This window comes from Plectropomus leopardus, chromosome 9 (genome assembly GCF_026936395.1).
Source record: "Plectropomus leopardus strain MGB_pleo_1.0 chromosome 9, ASM2693639v1, whole genome shotgun sequence".
In the NCBI taxonomy this organism is placed as follows: domain Eukaryota; kingdom Metazoa; phylum Chordata; class Actinopteri; order Perciformes; family Serranidae; genus Plectropomus; species Plectropomus leopardus.
The window spans coordinates 33937767-33957445 of record NC_142184.1 but is presented as its reverse complement, the minus strand read 5'-3'; the positions used below and the strand labels follow the sequence as shown (position 1 = coordinate 33957445).

At 39.6% G+C, this 19679-nt stretch overlaps 1 protein-coding gene across 5 annotated transcripts in view; it reads right to left on the bottom strand.

The window, feature by feature from the left end:
* LOC121947009 (protein FAM110A) overlaps window positions 1-19316 on the bottom strand; it is a 34808-nt gene extending 15492 nt beyond the window's left edge. Inside the window, exons 1-3 of one of the 5 annotated variants that reach the window (XM_088082590.1) lie at window positions 18949-19316; window positions 17545-17626; window positions 3732-3807 (exon numbers count right to left, since the gene is read on the bottom strand). The gene's annotated coding sequence lies outside the window, so the exon portion shown is untranslated. The other 4 variants (XM_088082591.1, XM_088082592.1, XM_088082593.1 and 1 more) reach the window with 4 other exon arrangements.
* Window positions 19317-19679: the final 363 nt, after the last annotated feature.

The window sequence follows — 19679 nt, the reverse complement described above, 5'->3', positions numbered from 1 at the left end:
TTTCCTACTGAAAACAGCTCTTGGCTGGGTGGAGAACTGACATGCATGACTGAAGTGTCCGGACTAAAAGGTTATGCAACTCTTATGTGCACGAGGGTCTAGTCGACTGCAAAAACAACCAGTGAACCATAAGCAGACAGTTATTATAGCATCTAGGTTCATCTTTGTACGGCCCTCCCCCCACTCTCTCCCCTAAACCCCCCTCCCCTCCACCTCTGCCCATCACTGTCTGCGTCTGTGGCCCCAGGAAACACACACATCCATGCACAATTACACCCAAGGGTGGAGTGAGGGGAGTCTATCATATGTACATGTGTAGCTGTGCATCCATGAATGTCAGCATCCTCATTTCTGTGTGTTCGTGTGTGTCAGGGAGAGAGTTTTGACTGATTAGGTAATCAGTGGGGAGCAGGTGGCTAAGTCTTCCCTCAGGAAAACTAAACCAGGCAGCCAAGGCAAACATATTATAACATCTGCCATTTGTTCATATTAGATAAATAGAAGAAGAAAAAGAGATTTAATATGTGTTGCAACATGAACATAATACAATACAAAACTAGAAGTGCCACCTTGCAGTTTTATGCCTGCATGGACCAGTCATGTTGCAGTCCACGTCTGTCCAGATGTTTTATGATGGTGAGTAATGGCCAGAAAAGTGTTTTTGCAGAACATTATGATGTCACAGTGAAGTTAACTTTTGACCTTTTGCACCTACAATGTCATGACTTCATCCTATTAGACAATTGTGTGAAATGTTGTCATAATTAGTGGATGAATTCCTGAGTTATGGCCTTAACATGTTTTGAAGTTCACCAAGTTCAGTTCATCAATGAGTCCAAGTGGTTGTTTCAATAAGCAGTCTATGAGCCCTCATTACAACAACAACACGTTAGTGGACCTCATTTAATATTACGTAAGCTCTTCACGCTGTGTGGCGGAATGCAACACATGACTGTCAATAATTGTTTCGGTGAGTCTTTAACTGACTTGCCGCTACAATTGCACTTATTTTGTCGGGCTTACATCTTGGCTCGATTTCCAGCGGCACTAGTCGGGTACCAAAGAGGAGAATTTGCACTTATTGCAACAAGAGTCTGCAGGTATGTGGCAGCACATTGCTGGAGTAAATCCGAACGGTGTAAATTCAGTTAAAAGTACATTTACAGAGAAGTGATGTTTTACAAATAAAGACCGAGGAAAGACTGTCAGCAACGCACTCACAAAAGTTCAGCATTCAAAACATCATTTAAGTAAAACTTTAAATATTACCAGCATGATGTACTTAAAGTGTAACACATTAAAGTACTCGCAGTGCAGCAAAATGTTTCCTTTCTGTGTTTTCCTCTTATATCTGATGTTGTTGGATTAATATTACTGAAATATTACAACCAGCTACTGGCAAATAGGTGGAAAAATTCATTTTGGACCCTGTTTGCTGGATTACGATCCCTCAGATTTACAGCGCCCATAGAGATTCTGGCGCTGCTGAGCCTCTAGAGGGTGAAATAACTCTGATCCAGCAAAGAATTTCTGCTGATTGTGAAAACTGTGATGATACCCCGAAACTTCTCTGTAGATCTTTGGAGAGATGAGTGTAATTTCAAGTACGTGTTTGGATCAGTGGCCTCAGGCATCTCTTCTTGCCTCACTCAGCTGGAGCTCAACTGTTAGGTAACACACACACACACACACACACACACACACACACACACCTAGAGTGCACATATGGATAAATGCACACTGTAATGCAATTACATGCCAACTGCATACAGTATAGAAAGGATCCAGAACTACATACCTGAACAGTCATAAACACACACACACACACACACACGCGCACACGCACACACACGCACGCGCGCGCACGCACACACACACACACACACACACACACACACACACACACACACACACAGACAAAGATCTATGCTGCAACGGTAGAGCCTGAAGTCAAACAAAAAAATATTCAGGGAGTAAAAAAAAGTATCCCTCCTTCAATGTGGTGATGAACACATTCCAGAGACACGCAGGCATGGACGCAATCACATAGTGCTGTCCTCAGTCAGCGACAGAGTCACCACACACACAAACACACACACACACACACTCTCGGGAGGGAGAGTGGTCACTGTGGAGTCGCCTTAATGGCTAGGCCTCACTGTTGGCTTGGATACGAGGAGGGTTTTACTCACTTACACACACACACACACACACACACACACACACACACACACACACACACACACACACACACACACACCATTGGTTATACTCACATGTACACACACAGGAGTCTTTCTGTGACTGTTAACCCTTTATAATCCCTGATTAATGTGCTAAATGCATAAAGCGCAGTCATGGAAAAGTGTTTGTTTAAGCCGGCAGCCCGATGTGATATGCCGTTGATATTTCTTTACAGGCTTAAAAACAAAAGTAACTTATCTCAGAAAAAAAGAGAGACAGATGAGCTCATGAAACTCCTTCAGATCTCTGACCCTTATCAGCACACTCTGAGGTAAACCGAAGCACCTCTGTCATGATAACACTCTCAAACACTCCTCTTCTGCTTGGAATAAAACATCTACATGAAAACTTGTTATATCCACTCTGCCAGCCGGCCACGCAGCTTCTCACCCTGTTACAGCTGAGAGCTCTGAGAGAATGAAAAGTCCTGGAGCAGAGCTGCCAAATGTTATAATCAAGACCAGTATTTTTAGATTTGGCATTCCGTCTCAAGGACAAGGAAGCCCAGACAGGGACAAAGAAAAGAGACAATAGCTGTCTTTATAATAACAGAGCATTTCTCTGTATGGTTTTTCAAACTATCAAAATACAGACTTGTAGTGATCCTCTTGCTAATATCCAATGTTTAACCCTTTGACATCAGTTTTCTGTAGATGCGTTCCCTTTCACAAGCTGTTTGACCTTTTAAACCTGAGTAAATTCGTTTGATAGTTTTCAAAAACATGGGGAATAAAAGCAATGATCGACTTGGCAAGAAATGTCCCACAAATTTTATGAAATTAGCAAAAGGTGACAAGAAATTATCTAAAAATATATTTTTTTTAAAATAGAAAACTGCAAAAAAAATCCAGAAAACTGTATTTATAATTATAATAATTTTACCAAAGAATGATGTAATAGAAAAGATACAGTAAAACACATTTTATATATATATATACTGTATATATATACTTTCTTTCTTTTTGGATTAATATTATTTTTATATTAATATAATTTTCTTTCTTTTTTTGCAAATTGATGGGCCATTTCTTGTTAAGTGGCTTGATGTCTTCTCCCCATGTTATTGAAAGAAATCAAACCAACTTGCTCCGGTTTCAAATACATTATTAGCAATGCAATTATATAAAAAGCCCATATAAGAAAGCAAAAGCTGAACAAATTTAAGACATAGAGAAAAAATCTTAAGTGTTAAGTTTACTGTCGATACCTGGCAGAGCAACAAGCCCTCCCCCCTTTAAAGTACACAGACACAGCCCTATGTCTACCCACTGCAGGCACTCTTACTCAAACAGGACACAAGGTAAAGTTTACTTACATGATGTACATGAGTCCGACAGTAAGATCTTAAACCACAGAGAACTTCAGAGTCACGTGTCACACTGACAGAAGCAGCTAGAGGAACTCGGCACGGCTGATTCCAGCTGCTACACTGTGACGGTAAGCGTGTGGTGTGTTGCTCTGTGTGTGCGAGCCAAATGAAAACTAACCTGAGCGTCTCTCTGCTCCTTGGGCTCACACGCTCCCCTTCTTCTCCTCCTACTGCTGGGGAAGGCTCCACCCCCTCTGTGTGGAAGCAGGAAGAGAGTTAGGAGAGCAGGAAGCAGGAGCTTTTTACTCACACTCACGTGATCTTCCCAACACTTTCTCATTACTGAAGTGCCAGTTCCACTAATTATAGCAGTGGCAGCCGTAACGCAGGAAATAGAAACAATGATTTCTGTTTGTAACCGTGCTGTTGTGGCGGTGCAGGCAAAGCAGGTTGTGTCAATCAACATGTAGAAAACAATCAATATAGACACAAATCTGAAGTCAATAAACTGTGTGAATAGCACTGGGACGGCTACTTTTAGTAAAGTTGATTCCTTTTCTGCAATACACACTTTTCTGTGTATTTACAGCCATGATTGCTACAGCATTGCTTCTCATGAGAACTTCAGTCTTTTCCTGCTTTTTTCCAAACAAACTGCTGCCGTCTCTGTAGCCGCTGCTGAAAATATAAAATGCATCCTTCCTGTTCACAAGAGGACTATCCTGGGAAAGAGTATGCATGTGTAGCAGAATAGCCATTTTAAGCTAAGCATGAATTACCAAGGTGTATTGGATATATGGTGTGTTGTGTATTTTATGGTAGTTCCATATATCTGTAGTGTTTTGTTTTTATGTTGCTGAAAGCTGACTATTTTAATTACACGGTACATGAATAAGCCCAGTTCTTTGGGCTTATTTGTGTACTGTGTATTCTTGAATTTGTTTGGAACTTAATAATTGACAACCAATGAATGAAGTCCCTACTCATGGAGGCAAACAGTGTTGTCGCATAAGCATAACAACCACTCTCCAATTCCCGCCAACACTGACAGCATTAGCTCTGTCAGCACTTTTTGCTCTTTTAGCATTGTTCAAACTGTTAATGCCATTAGCTGCTAGCAGCCAGCCCAGCTACCTCCATAATGAGAGCCATGTGTAGACAATCCCGGCTCAGACTCAGAATCACAGATATGCTCTAAATGCCACATACAGCTCTTCTAAATAAGTTATATATTATTTCCTATAAATAAGACCAGACGTAAATCTTAAAAAACATTTATCATAACATCATCATAAGAAAGCAGACAAATGCTATGTATCCACTGAGTTTAGGTGGGTTTATCCTCTATCCCACCCCAGCAACCAAATAAAATAATGATTTCTCCAAGTTATTCCAAAAAAAGTGAACCTATTTCTTTCCAATAGATTCTTCTGAGGTAATAAACAATGTATTCTATTTAGTTTGAAAGTCAAGGAAGTAAAGTGGGATAACAGACAGGTGGTGAATTAAAGAAAAAGATTATGATTATGACGAAGGTGTGGTCAAGGATATCCTGTCATTAGCTCCTGAAAAACAGTGGCTCAGCAGGGGCTTTAAATACTGGAATTCCTCAACAGTACTCCTCTGTGTTTGTTTATAAAAGGTTTGTGTCAAGTTAATGCAAAAAAATAGGTAAAAGCACTTGTGCCCACTCCCACGAGTAGTTCATTTCACCTCCTGCACACCGTGACCGAGCTGCCCTCACTCCTTACAGTCCAAACAGCACAGCGCCGGTGCTTATTTAAAGGAGTCAGCAGGGCGGGGTGCACCAGACCAACCTCCCTGTGGTACGCACACACTAAAATACATGTATACGGATTCAGGCAAGCACACCCACAGGCTAAAGTCAAACACACACATGCAGTGGTCAGTGATTCTCCGGAGGCAGCAGCAGGGAGCGGACTTCCACTCAGGCTCCTCACTGTGGAGGAAAAGCAATCGGCTCTGAAGTCAAAAACACACAGTGGGAGTTGACAGGATGGGACAATAAACATTTCAGCTGGGTCAACACTTTTCCACACCCTCTCCACCTCTGTACTCTCTGTCCATCACACTCTTCCATTCCTTCCTCCTTTTTTTGGGGGGGGGGTCATCATCAGACATAGAAATTTAAAAATATTGTAAAAACTCTTTTTTAAAAGTTTTTTTTAAAAGAATGCTATTATTAAGTAGGAATAGGTGCAATATAAATACTATGAATGTATCAAAATGCTCAATTCACAGAAAAAGGCCCACAGTCCATATTCAAAAACTGTGCCTATATACCAGCGGTAAGGACTTCCATGAAGATGTGACGTCACAATTATACATTCGGGTTTCCCACACATTTATTCATTTGTTTGGTGGCTTGCCACTGATAAAACATCTGCCACCACACGTTGATTTTATATTTTTGGAGCTGGACCACTCATTTGGAGCGCCTTTGGAATATATATATAGGGCTTGGTCATTTATTGCACCACAATATCGGAGCGCAGAGTGCACTCTGATCATAGAAGGAGCAGCAGAGCGTCAGGCGCAGTGAAAGTGAAACCATTCATTGTGCTGGGTCTAAAAATTTGCTTTCACTCGCCCATGCAGCAGCTGCTTCTCTAATCCATCGATTTGATCAGTTCTGACCAGATCGACTGATCAGTTCTCCACCCTGTGACTTAAACTGCTGCTGACAAAGAAGGAACTCATGACAAGGACCACCTGCGCTGCGTTCACAGACCCACAAAAACATCAACATGGGTTCACAGAAGGAGACAAAAAGGAAAATACACCAGATCGAGAATGGTTTGAAGTTTTGTGTTTTTCTAATAATTTTAAAGCAGGTATAGGTGCTATATAAATACTGTAAAATTATCAAAATGCCCTATTCACAGAGAAATGCAGTCTGTATTCAGAAACTGTGCTTAAATGAGCCAAATGGACTTTTGTAAAGATGTTATGTCACAACTATACCATATAAACAAAGAAACTGCCGCTACATTGCCGTTATAGTCTTTCCCCAGTGCAGGGATGCTGAGAGCACAAATGTGGAAAACCTAGAAATACTGACCAATCAGAGCAGACTGGACCTTTTGGGATGACGGCACTAAAACAGAGCATTTCAGACAGAAGGTAATTACAGGTACATTTATGTAGATAGTAAAAGGAAAATAAAGTGTTTTTGAACAACACTTTAAAATTCCTTTTAAATAATTTGTTGGACCAATTAAAATTTTGCAAGAAATCAACTTAATACGTGTGCATAAATATGGTACATAATAAAAGTCCTTTAAATAATGTGAAAAAATTTTTTTTTTTATTTTTTAATTTTTATAAGGAATTACACATGTGTGATTATAAATACGGTAATTAAATTTGGAAATTGAAAAGTTTTTCAGCTGATAACCCATACAGGTTTATTTGTTCCAACTAAGTTTTCCACATTATCTAAAAGCAGTTCTAAAGTGTTCGGTACTTTATTACCATAACTATGAACACACATTTAACGTTAATTACTTATGAAAAATAGTTGTTCCAACAATTTTTTTCACATTTAAAATAAATTTTAAAGGGTTAAAGCATGGGAAAGTGTTCTAATAGAAACCCAAAATACATAAAACTAAAAATGAACATAATATGGGACCTTTAACAGATAAATATAGCATTTATTATTTAACATTTATATTTCATTGGTGAGTAGCAGAGAACAGCAGAATAACTGTAGTCAAAATTAATTTAGAAAAAAAGCACAGCTGGTGCCAGCATACAGCATATCAAACCGTTTCAAATATTCAGAATCGATATGTACTGATAAATCAGCATTTCTGAGAACACTACCCTTCCTCCTTTATATTTTATAACATCTTTTCTCTCCCTAGAACAGTCTTTTCTTCTCTCTTTGAAATTCCTGCTGTATACCTTGTGTCTCATTCCTCTCATCAACTTTCTTACTCCTCCTCTGTCTTTCTCACATCTATAGCATGCTACACGATATCGGTGCCAGGGGGGAATAGTTTCAACACAATACCCTATGAGCATCCCAGCCGGCCCCCTGGCAGTGTAAAGCACCTCCATGAGAACATACACCTTCACTCGGAGACACAGAGGAGGCAGGTGGATTAAGAGTATTAGTGTGACTGTGTGGTGCCTTCTCATTTGGCTAAATACTCTGTGATCCGTGATCCGTGATGCACAGATGTGCAAACATGCTCGCTTACTCACACAATGATGACTCTATATTGACGCCCCACTGGATGTTTGCTAAACACACTCCGTCAGCTCTATTCTCTTTTCTGATTCATCAGCAGGAGATGTCTTTTTTTAGTGACCATCGGAGAGGGTGAGGGGTGTAAAGTTACTGCAGCTCCAGCTCCTCTCTCTCATACCAAAATCATAAGCTTCGTCACTTGGTGCACGAAACACATTCCACGAATGCAGGGACACAACAGGCTCGCATCTCACATTACTGCTCACATTACACACTGGCATGCCTGAGCACGCCCGTTCTCTGTCACCCTGCCTCCTCACTTGGTAAAAGATATCATACAGGAATCAAACCCCTGAGAAAATCACACTGAGCTGAGAATTTGCGTCAAAAATGAAAAGAAAAATACATTTTTGTAAAGACGCAGGTGACGAGCACAAGCAGTTGTCTTGTGGTTAAACCTCATGGTTTGTTCAAATTTGCTATTCGTGTCTTGAATTTTACCATGCAAATGAGACTATTTCACGAAAGATAAGAGACGGCAGTTAAAATTCAAATTTTAACGTTAGTTAACGTTGACATTCATTGCATGTTGACTTTCACACACTCAAACGTGCTGCTAACAGACAAAGCAAATATTTTGGACTTGTTTAAACATTGACGGGTCTATAGGGCAACATGTGACTTGTTCCAAAGTCCTTCAAAAGTCCTTCTTCAAGTCAAATATAGCATATAAACAAACCATACTTTCCAGGAGCACAAAAAACTGTATTCCGGGTAAATAGGGTGTGTTAAAATTTCACAGAGAGCAGAGACATGTGTCCCTCCATGTCCTCTAAATGAACTTAATACACTCCTTAGAGGAACATCTCACTGTGAACTGACTCAACAGATGCTCCTGGCACAGTGGACGACGCTACTTGTATTTCTTCATAGAGAGAGCAAAATAATCTCAGCCTGGATTAGAGTTAGGTGATATAAGGACAGTGAGACAACAGAAATTTTACCATACATTTCGCACATGCAGCCATCCCTTAAATATCTCTGCTTTTACTTTGCCACTCCAGGCAATACTGCAAAAAGCACATTTACATTCACCCTGAAGGAAGATTTTATTAATAGCGCTCACATCCGCTCTGTATTAAAGGGGTCCTACAGTGATTTAGTATTGTAATTTCATAAAGTTGTGGGACTCACCAAAGATTGGTTTTAAATAGTCTAATTTGAAGCAGCAGTCGGCCCAAATATCTTCACTTTTAATCTCTAGTAGAGGTTAAGATAAAAAAAAAACTGCCAATCTTACAATTGAATATATATAAATAATATCAGCCAGTACACTGATCAATATTGGCCCAAAAACCCAGTATTGGTTGGGCTCTGACGAGAATGCAAATAAGCGTATTTCTCAAATTGTTTAATAAATCTTTAAAAAAATGTTTAATTCCAATCCCAGATAACCCCAATGACATCATCACAGTTTTTGTGTTCCAAACTTTAGAAAGCTCCCTCCCAAACCACAGAAGACAACTACAACTAAAATTGTTTTCACATGCTGGAGACAGTTAAATTGAACTTCCTGTGTAAAACTGGTCCCCCTTTAAAATGTAGTCCATTAAACCTATCAGGAGAAAATATGTTAGCACTGAGTCAGTCTGTTGTGTTGAAGGTACACAGTATGTTTTTATGTATGAAGTGAAACAGCTGCTTCTTTCATTAGTGCATGTTAGCTCTGCAGGCCGTTTGCAGGTACATAACGACAACATTGTAAAAAAAGAAAGATCCCAACGTGACACAACAACAACCGGGATCTGTAACACACACAGACACGTTCAAAGCTGTTTGTTTGAGCTCTCTGGTTAGTAGGTCAGTGGGCCCAGTGTGGCGGGGGCAGGGTAAATAATGGTTAACAGGCAGCATGTTGCTAAATAGCGACCTCAAAACAGCCAGAGGCACTGATGACAGGCAAAGGGCAGAGTCACTCACATGCAGTGCAGTCAGGAAGCAAGGCCTTCTGGGAATGGGGGGAATGAAAAGAGGAGGGCATGATGGAAGAAAGGTTGGCATCCAGACTGCTACCGGTTGTCTTGGAAGGGTGGGGCAGAGCGTGGACAAGGAAGATCCTCTAAAAATACATAAGCAAACACCAAACACACCCGCACATATTCGCACACACATGCAAATTTCTCTTTGCAGCTCACACATTGTGGGTGTGTAGGAAATAAAGAAGATGATGAGCACACACTTTGTGACGAATCAAAGACACACACAAACTCATCAAACCAGATATTGTATGTAGTCATCGTTGATTCAGCCTTAACTGTCTGATTTCAAACCTCAGACCCAACTATCACCAACCACTGAATCTGCGTGGCCTGCTGGCATGTCAATAACAGCAAACACCACTTTTGCTCTTCACCTGGCAAACAAGACAAGAACGTACAACAAAGCAGATCAGTGTGAGACTGATGTACTTCAAAGTCAGTCTTTAAAAAAACCACACGCATTCTTCACATTGAGGTCAGTTCAGCTGTCAAACACACTGAAAACAAAAGGATCGAGGGTTTTGGCAAGACACTACCATCGCACAAGGTCTCTACGTTACCTCTAATGGAGCAAAGTGCTGTCAGTGTGTCTTCAGGTCACAACTTGAATCAGTCCCACAAGACGAGCTGTTTGCATGTGAAGGATCTGCATGTGAGTCCTGAGCTGCTGACCTCCAGAGTTCAAACACACACACACAGCTTGCCAGGACAAGCAAGGAGTCACTCTGACCTCGTTCCTCTGGGGGGGGAGACTTGCCCAAACTGTGCAGAGCCAATGGCAGAGGGGAACCCCGGCCACATGACTCCGACTGTCTAGGATATTTAGGCCAGAGAGGGCTTAACCTGACTGGGAAGCTGGCAAGAATTCAAACTGCACTCTTCAAAAGTGAGGCATCACATCTTGATGATATCAAGTGGGAACACTGAAGTCAAACTATCCATGACAGCTGATACAAAACCCTGCCGCTCCGGTTTTATTACTGTTAGAGCTCCGTTTCCTAGCGCCTTGATTCCACCACAGAGCTCTATATCCCACTGGGAGTGTCCGGGAGCGTTTCAGAAGCGACGCATCCTGCCAGCTGATACTGTAGACTTGCTGAGATTGTCCTAATTTTGTAATTTTCCCTTGATTTTGTGGTCATTTTTCCTTGATTTCTGTGATTCTACCATGGCTGAGTAGGCTACATATAAACATGGTTTCCTTTTCTGTCTTTTTAAAATATATCTGTTGATGTTTTAACCCACTTTGTTGTACTGTAGCCTACAGCAATGAACAAAGAACGAAGATCTAAGAATTTTGGGTGTTTCACTAAAAAAGAAACTAAAAAAAAAACAAACATGCTCATCTTGATGATTATACAGATCAGTACAAAAAAATCCATATAAACATAGAACAGACAGAAGATTTGTGGGTGTGTTTTAGTTGAAAATATATCCATCTTAAAAAATATACAGATGATTGAGGAGGAGGGAGAAAATACCGTTGATGTAAGGATAGTTAGGGGAAATATGATCCTGAGTCTGTGCAAGGTGTTTTATTTTGAAAATTAACTGGATGACCACTGCTTGACTTCCTGCATGGTACAATCTGCTCTGTGCAGCTTGACGCGGCTGCTGTCTGCCTTTGGCAAAAATAGATTTGTGTGTACTGCACCACATCTTTAAGATGTTGTATTTTACTTGATTTTATGCATTCTATATACTCTATTTTATGCTAATTTTATAAATAATGTCAGTGGGTTACATATAGTTTATTTTATTTTCCATTTTCTGTGAGGCATTCTGTGCACTTCATTTTCATCCTTATTTTATCTTACTTTTACTAGTATTATTAAGTGGATTTTATCCATTTGCAGATGCATTCTATGTATTCTATTCTGATTTTAATTCATTTTTAAATGCAGGTTTTATTATGTCTTTTTGTCTTTTATGTGTTTTGATGTGAAGCACTTGGTGAATTTAATCTCATTCTTGTAAAGTACTTTGGGCTGCATTTCTTGTATGAAAGGTGCTACACAAATAAAGTTTATTATTATTATTATTATTATTATCATTATTATTATTGTTGTTGTTGTTGTTATTAGTGTATTTCACAGAAAAATATGGTACTTTAACTCAAGTATATTTTTGCGACAGCTATAGTCATTAGTCATTTTAAAGATCAAAATTTCACCTAAAAAAATCCAAGATGGACCTGGCCACAATGCCAAACTCAATTCTACAACCAAGTAGGTGACATCACAGTGGCAATGTCCATTATGATTTACAGTCTATGAATATAAAACATTTATCGACAACTGGGGGCAGGAAACACTTTGCACAGCTACTCTGTTGGCAGTACAACAGACATTTAAATGTTTTTATTGCATTTTGATGATAACTACACTTGAACAGAAAAAAATGGTTTTCTCTTCAAAAAAACTGGGACCAGCTGTTCTGCTCTTCAGGATCATGTCATAACATGCAGTGCACACAAATGATATCCAATGTATGCCTGTTCATATCTTCCAAATTTCTTCTAGTACATGCATGTCATTTCTTGTGAATCCCTTGTACGTGTGCAGTGAATCTAAAAGCACTGACAATGTAAATTACTGCCTACTGAGTGTAAATGCATTTGATAGGTGAGGTAGAATAAGGGCCAATAATATATACTATCAAATATGGGTTTTTACATAATAACATTCTTCATGATTTTAAACATTTTGTTGCTTACACTTACGTACTTCTTAAATAAAATGACTATTATTTGTAATTTAGTATTTTTATAGTGTATAGGGTGTCTTCCACAGAATTAAGAGTATATGTGAGGCAGTAGCTAATTTTTTGTTTGTTTGTTTGTTTTTTCCTTTAGATTGTGTGGGTCTCTTTGTATCATTCTGTGTTTTTAGCACTGTTAAACTTCCTCACATTAAGTAGATTAAATAATGTAAATTGCCATGTAAACACAGCTCTTTATTGTGAAATAAGCACATGCTAAAAAGATTTATTCCATTTCTGCTTTAGTGCTTAATAATTCTGTGTCCCCTCTGTAAGTTCTGACATTTTTGCAGACTAATGTATACAGCGAAAGCAGAACTCATCATAGAACTTCTTTTTTTCCTCAGCTGGATGAGAGGAGCAGCTGCTGTGATGATTGCAAACTTTTTAAGATTATTTTTTGCCTTTATTTGATAGCGTAGATACAGCATGAAAGGCTGTATATAAGAGAGGGGAATGACATGCAGCAAAGGGCCAGATGGGAATCAAACCTATGGCCACTGTGGCAAGGACACAGCCTTTGTGCATGGGGTGCCCATTCTACCAGGTGAGCTAGTGAGCGCCCCGAATGCAAACTTTTAGACTCAGCACAACGAATGGTTAAGTTTCACTTTCAATGTGCCTGACATTTTGCTGCTCCGTCTATGCAAAAAGTAAACTCTGCACTCTGAAAGTGTGTGCAATGAATAACCAAACAGTATATTCCAACGGAGCTCCTAATTAACAGTCCACCTCCAATCCTCACCTCCAAAAAAGAAAATCTATTTGTGGTGGCAGATGTTTTAACCATGGCAGGTCACCACAAATAAATGAATATGTGGGAAACACTAGTATACTGTATCTATATGATATGCTACTTTTACTAAACTTTTACTTTATTAAAAGATCTCAATATTTCCTCCACCACATCTAAATGTGCATCTTATTTAATGCCCCTGATATGTAAATCAATACAAGTTGTGCAAATGTACAAGAATGCATAAAGAATCTGTTTCACCCACATTAAATGAATGCTTTGAACAGTGTTGCATACTGCCAGATTATATCACTGGGTCTGTATCGACTTCACTATAATACAACCATGGTCTGTATGTGTGAGGTAGAGCTGATTACTTGGCCTGGTGTGAAAAATTATGACAGCATAGGATGACCTCATCATCTCATGAAAGTAAAGATAAACTGTACACAATGTTGCATCAGTGCAGCAATAACTGCCAAATACAGGCAACACCTCAGGACAGACAGAGAGAGAGACAGATAGGACACTATAGAAAGACAGACAGGAGGAGCAACCCAGTGACAGACAAGCAGGACTTGGAACAGTCAGCAAAATAACACAACACTGCGACAGCAGACAGACAGTAGGTGTGAGAACTGAAGCCACGCGGCTTCTGAGTCACCTAAACACTTATTTCTGAAACAAGGGCGGTGTGGGATCTGACTGTGGCACCACTAACACAACCAAACCTTGGTTGTGGCCTTGATCCTGGGAAACCTCGACCAAAATAGCACTCATTGTGCTCTCTTCATGCATTCTGAAGTGTAAAATCTGAAGAATGACTAAGTTTGCACTCTGCAAAGAAAAACGAAACACATTTTCCTATGTTATTCTGCAACAATGATGTTGGCTGTAATATTATAGGCCACAGCTAGCAGAGCATAATCCAGCCAAGGCCACACTGTTATTTGCTGGCTATTCCTTGTGATGGATGGTATGTAGGTTTTGGTAGGAAAAATATGATATTTTGCAGCTAATCACAGGCTTGGTGTCGTATGGAGCTTCTGGATGAGCTAAGAGAAAACAGGGAGCATCACCAGCATTAGCTAGCGGTTAGTTATTCTATTATGCATGCCAATCACAGCAGGCTGATGTAACAGTCCAAATTAAATGTTACAGCATGTCTGTCTGTGTGGCAGCTATGTTAGGCACAAACTGTCATATTACAACTGCTGACATCTACCAATTAGAAAGGATTCCCTCAGTTTTTCCCTGGCAAGCTAAATTCACACAGCTAGGACCAAAATACTGAACAGTTAACAACAGGATGAGATACTCCGAGACAGAAAACCTCATGAACCAAACCTCAGACATGGTGTCTTCCTGGAGTACACATACTGTAACTCTTACATATGTGTCATTCATTTCTTGATTTATATTTTTTAACCTGGACAATTAAAAGTTTGGGTAAAGCAAAAATAAATATGTATGGTGAGTCTGTCACACCACAGAAAATTTGTTATTAACCTCCCAGGCAAATCTGAAAGATTAAAGAAATTACCAGCTATATAAAATAAGGTTTGGAATAGATTTGGGTGGTATCACAGTATTACGGTACACCAGGGTATTTAGAAATACTAAAAGTATGTTATTCAGTACTGTCTTAAATATAGGCCCTTGTCTTTCTATTAAACTACTTGCACGTAGTGCACAGCATGCACCACCAGAGCTCAATCTCTACTGGTAGAGACAGACAGCTAAACTGAAAGACACTGTAAACAGCAGGTGGCCAGCAATGGCAGAGAGAGACTGTGGGAAATAACATGTTTTTCATATCCAACTTGATGAATTAAGAATTTATTAAAATTCTTCAAATGTTATGGGTTTCTACTGTGTATTTGTTAGTTAAGCTGAAAATAAGTTTCAAACTCGCCATTTGGGGGAGATACCACCACACACTTATATCGTCATACACTGTAAACCCCAGTGCTGTTATATAGGCTACAGAATGGCGTGATATTCCTGCCTTAAATAGGCAGTGTAAATGTAGCTTCTAAGTCAGATCCAACCCTAGCTCCTCCACAGAATCAACCTCTTGCCCAACTATGGTCATTTCTGGCGCCAAAAAAACAAGATGGCAACATCCAAAATAGCAAACTCCAAAAACCAGTGGTTGACATCACACATCCATTACTGATACAGTCTATGCAAAATTCTCAAAATGGCTTCTGTGGTAGTTCCTGCTACAATTGGTGTTGCCAGGACCATATTTTGCCATGGTGACTCACACAGACTCACAAGGTGAAAACAATGCCAGCTATCACAACATTGTCAAGGTTGATAATAATTCAAAATGAAAGGATAACATGTCAGTCATTTTCTGTAACCGCTTGTCCTCATAAGGGTCGCGGGGGGGCTGGAGCCAATCCCAGCTGTCATCAGGCGGAAGGCGGGGTACACCCTGGACAGTTCGCCAGACCATCGCAGGGCCGACACATATAGACAGACAACCATACACGCACACAGTCACACCTAAGGGCAATTTAGAGTCGAAAGGATAACATGTTTAGAGTGAAATTTCCTGTTTCACGGCTAAATCAATCTCAAGTGTTTAAGTATGAGTTTATAATGATTTTGCCCACCAGCACTGCCTTACTGCTGATCAGCCACCTAATCTGAGATCCAGAATTAGACAAAACGCTTTGTTACCAGTGGAACATAATCAGCCAACATCTTCTAAGTGAATTACATAAGCAGGAACTCATCTCCTGCTTTGATAGCACTGATGTAAGAAGTGCATCCCCTGGACAGAGCACCAGTGGGTTGTGGTGGGCCTCTGTCTTCAGTTAAAACCACCATAAGCTTCTTTCCAGACATCACAAACCTGAACTCTCACCCTTGTTTAAACGAAGGAAACAAAGTCCCTGCGGATTCTTCAATAGACGTATGTGAATAACAGTGGTCCGTTCTGCACCGCTGCTACACAGTACACACTCTGTCACACACTGCTATTAAGGTTTGAAACCTAGAATGCTTTTTCCATTTAGATATGAGAAATAGAGTCAGCCGACTGTTTTTCTTGTTTCTTTAAAGATGAACACTCGCTCACTGAGGGGCCCATAACAAAAGACTCTGACACGCAAACTGACTTCTCTAAGGCTGCAGGATGCACATTCCCGACCTGGGAATGATTAGGAATGGAAATTACAAGGTGGTGTGCTTGTTGCTGTTGCCTCAGGTGAACAGCTTTACAGGTCTATTGTGAGTGTGAGACAATTATTAAGCCAACGTGCATAGTCTACTTTTCTCACGTTATATTTTGTATTTTAGGTGACGATATTGTACTAACTCAGAAGAGGCATGGCCAAACAAAACAAAAATGGCAACTCAGTCTAATTATTAGGTTAAAAGACCTGACCTATCCCTTTGAAATGGGGTTGTATGAGGTTCTTATACATATTCAGTATATAACAAACTAGAGGTCGACCATTATTGGTTTTCAGGGCCAACACCTATACTGATTAGTAGTTAATGAGACCGATAACTGATATTTGGAACCCATATGCATTTACAGTAAAAATGAAATGAATGAATTCACAATTTGAAATACAACTAACGATAACAAACCAAAGTGCTAAAAAAAATGTTTTTCTTTGTTTCTGTAAAATAATTTTGAATATATAATTAAAACAATTATAAATATAATTTTCTTGACCTTTTTCCCCATTTTATTGATCATATCTAATAACCTCCAGCTAAATTTCAGATCGTTATCTTGTCACCTTACACTTATACTTTTTGGAAAATTGCAGGATATTTCTTGCCATGTTGCTCATAATATTTTTTCCTGCGTTTCTGAAATAAATCAAACCAATTTTCTCAAGTTTCAGTGGTTTTACCGTTAGTGAAACAAGTCTGAAGGCAGCACAAGAAAACTGATGTTGATCCAGGTGTTATAGAGTTAAAAGGTTAAGTGTGTATGATTTAGGGGGATTTAGAGGTCTAGAGAGTCTAGCAATAAGGACTGCAGATTGCAGAGAGCGGAAACTTTTCCCGGCTAGAATTATTTCAGTGTTGGAGAAGGAGGTCTTAAACTGGAGCTGAATTATCAGCAGATGTTTCTTCCTTTCCATAACAAACAGACCAGGTTATTTAAACCGGTAAAAAGTTTGGCATTACAATGCAAATTTCTCCTATGCTGTTTGGCATGTCAGAGACGTCAGCTTGCCCACAGCATGCTAATGTGTGAGCTCACCGTTTTTCTCCGATAACTTGAGATCCAGGTGTTTAGGATGTTTTAATCAGGAGCCCAGCTTTCTGTGGAAGTCTTTTCTTCTCTAAAAACAAAAGGACATGGATATTTAAATCAGTAAAAACATTAAATAAAGCAGTTTCATATTACAAATTAGTGTATCTCTGACGCTGTTTGTTGCAGATAATAATGATATTAATGACACATTTTTTCTATAGAGCGCTTTTCAAGACACTCGACACTTTATAGAAGTCAAAAAAAGATCAGAAAATAGAATACATTAAAATACAAAATAAAATAAACACAACATTAAAATCATTTTACATTAATTGGACATTAATAGCAGTTTTGAATAGGTGAGTTTTGATTAGTTAATAAGCGATTTGAACTAGGAGAGGCCTCAAACTACTGTGGCAGACACAATAATTCAAGTGGCCCTATCTAAAGCCGTTTATTTAGTTTGTCTGTTCTTGGGCTACTGTAGAAACATGGCAGAGCACCAGAATTATTAGGTGACATAAACACAACAATTCTTATTTCCTGGTTATACACGAAAGAAAACACACTTATTATATTATATTCCATTTTTGTCAATGTCTCCCTCAATCCTACACACTGGACCTTTACATTTCTGACCTTTGACCTCCTGGCAAAGAGAACACAAGAACTTCTCCTAATATAGTAATTTTGCTGAAATACCACAATTTTTTAGGATGACACCAGACTGAACCTGCTGATTCAGAGAAAAGTTAGCCTGGCGAATACAGGAAGAGATGTCTGATTCAACACTAGCACACATCTGGCCTCAGCTTTCTATGATGGAGACAGAATAACTGCTTTCCTCCCCCTGCTGCAAACCTGTTACACAGCAACAGCCAAACAGTGTGGTGGGACCTTTAAACCAGACTACACTCATATCCTCTGGTACTCATGCGGAGTTCCTCTTTTTATGCAACAGGCACTATATTAGCTAACATTTCTTCTGGGAATCCCAGCTAACAGGCCTGATTTCCCAACATCTCCTCCCCAGTAAAACTATCTCAACAGCGAATTACAGAAGAACTGAGGGGGTCTCAGACAGATTACAGATACACTGCAGGCTAATGGGGGCATGAACTTTACTGACTGTCTGATCACGAACGTACAACATAGTATCCTTTGCTACTGAACAGGAAGTCTTTAAAGGCCACGTTAACACCGTCTCAAACTATTTTAGCTTTCCTCGACTGTAATATATTTTATTTTTTTAAAAGGCCAAACTACAAGACACCGCGAAATGACCCTTGCTTTAATCCCCCCCCCGTGAATTCAGCTTTAAAAGTGTTCATTACGTTGAGGTTAAAGAACACAAAAGCCACATTTATTGTTGCACGTGACCACTTTTAGTCGAAAAAAAGGCCTACTCACCCGTGTTTACAGCCCGTTTTGAAAGAGAGTGTATTTATTTTCGTGTGAAGTACATCGAAGCGAGTATTTCTGACTTGAACACACGGAAACGTCGGTATTATTGACCATATTAACGGCTGACGGTGTTCACTTTCACAGAAACTTTCAATGTGCGCGCGGCTGCTACCACGAATTAACTCCAACCACACTGTGACAAATAGCTGGGCTTCTAATGCACGCTAATGAAACGTATTATAACTTTCAAAATAATGAATGCATCCATCTATTTGAGTAACCGTCGACTCAGTGATTCTGAAATGCCGAATTCTTTTTACATTATCGTTTATTAAAGAAAGCCACTTGGCGCACCCCTAAAATGAGCTCCACTTTGGTACGGTCGGGTCTCCTCATTGGTCAGCCTGGGCCTTTTACACATTTGGAGAACGCAGCGTGCCTGGTACCTTGGTAACCACTTCTTCTCGCGAGAATAAAAGGCATGACCCATAATATGATATGACAGCTTGAACGTTGAACAGGCTTTTCTTTTGTCAGACGGTTGCTCCAGAGGTGAAGGCCTTCAGTATTTTCACTGTACTTATTCATTACCAAGGACTGTGGAGTTTTGCCAACACCATTTCAGACACTGACAAAAGACAGTGATGGAAACATATGAAAGCATGAGGAATGAAGTCATAAATTCTATTCAAATTGTCCATCTACAAAATATATTAGCATAACAAAGCATTCCCAAA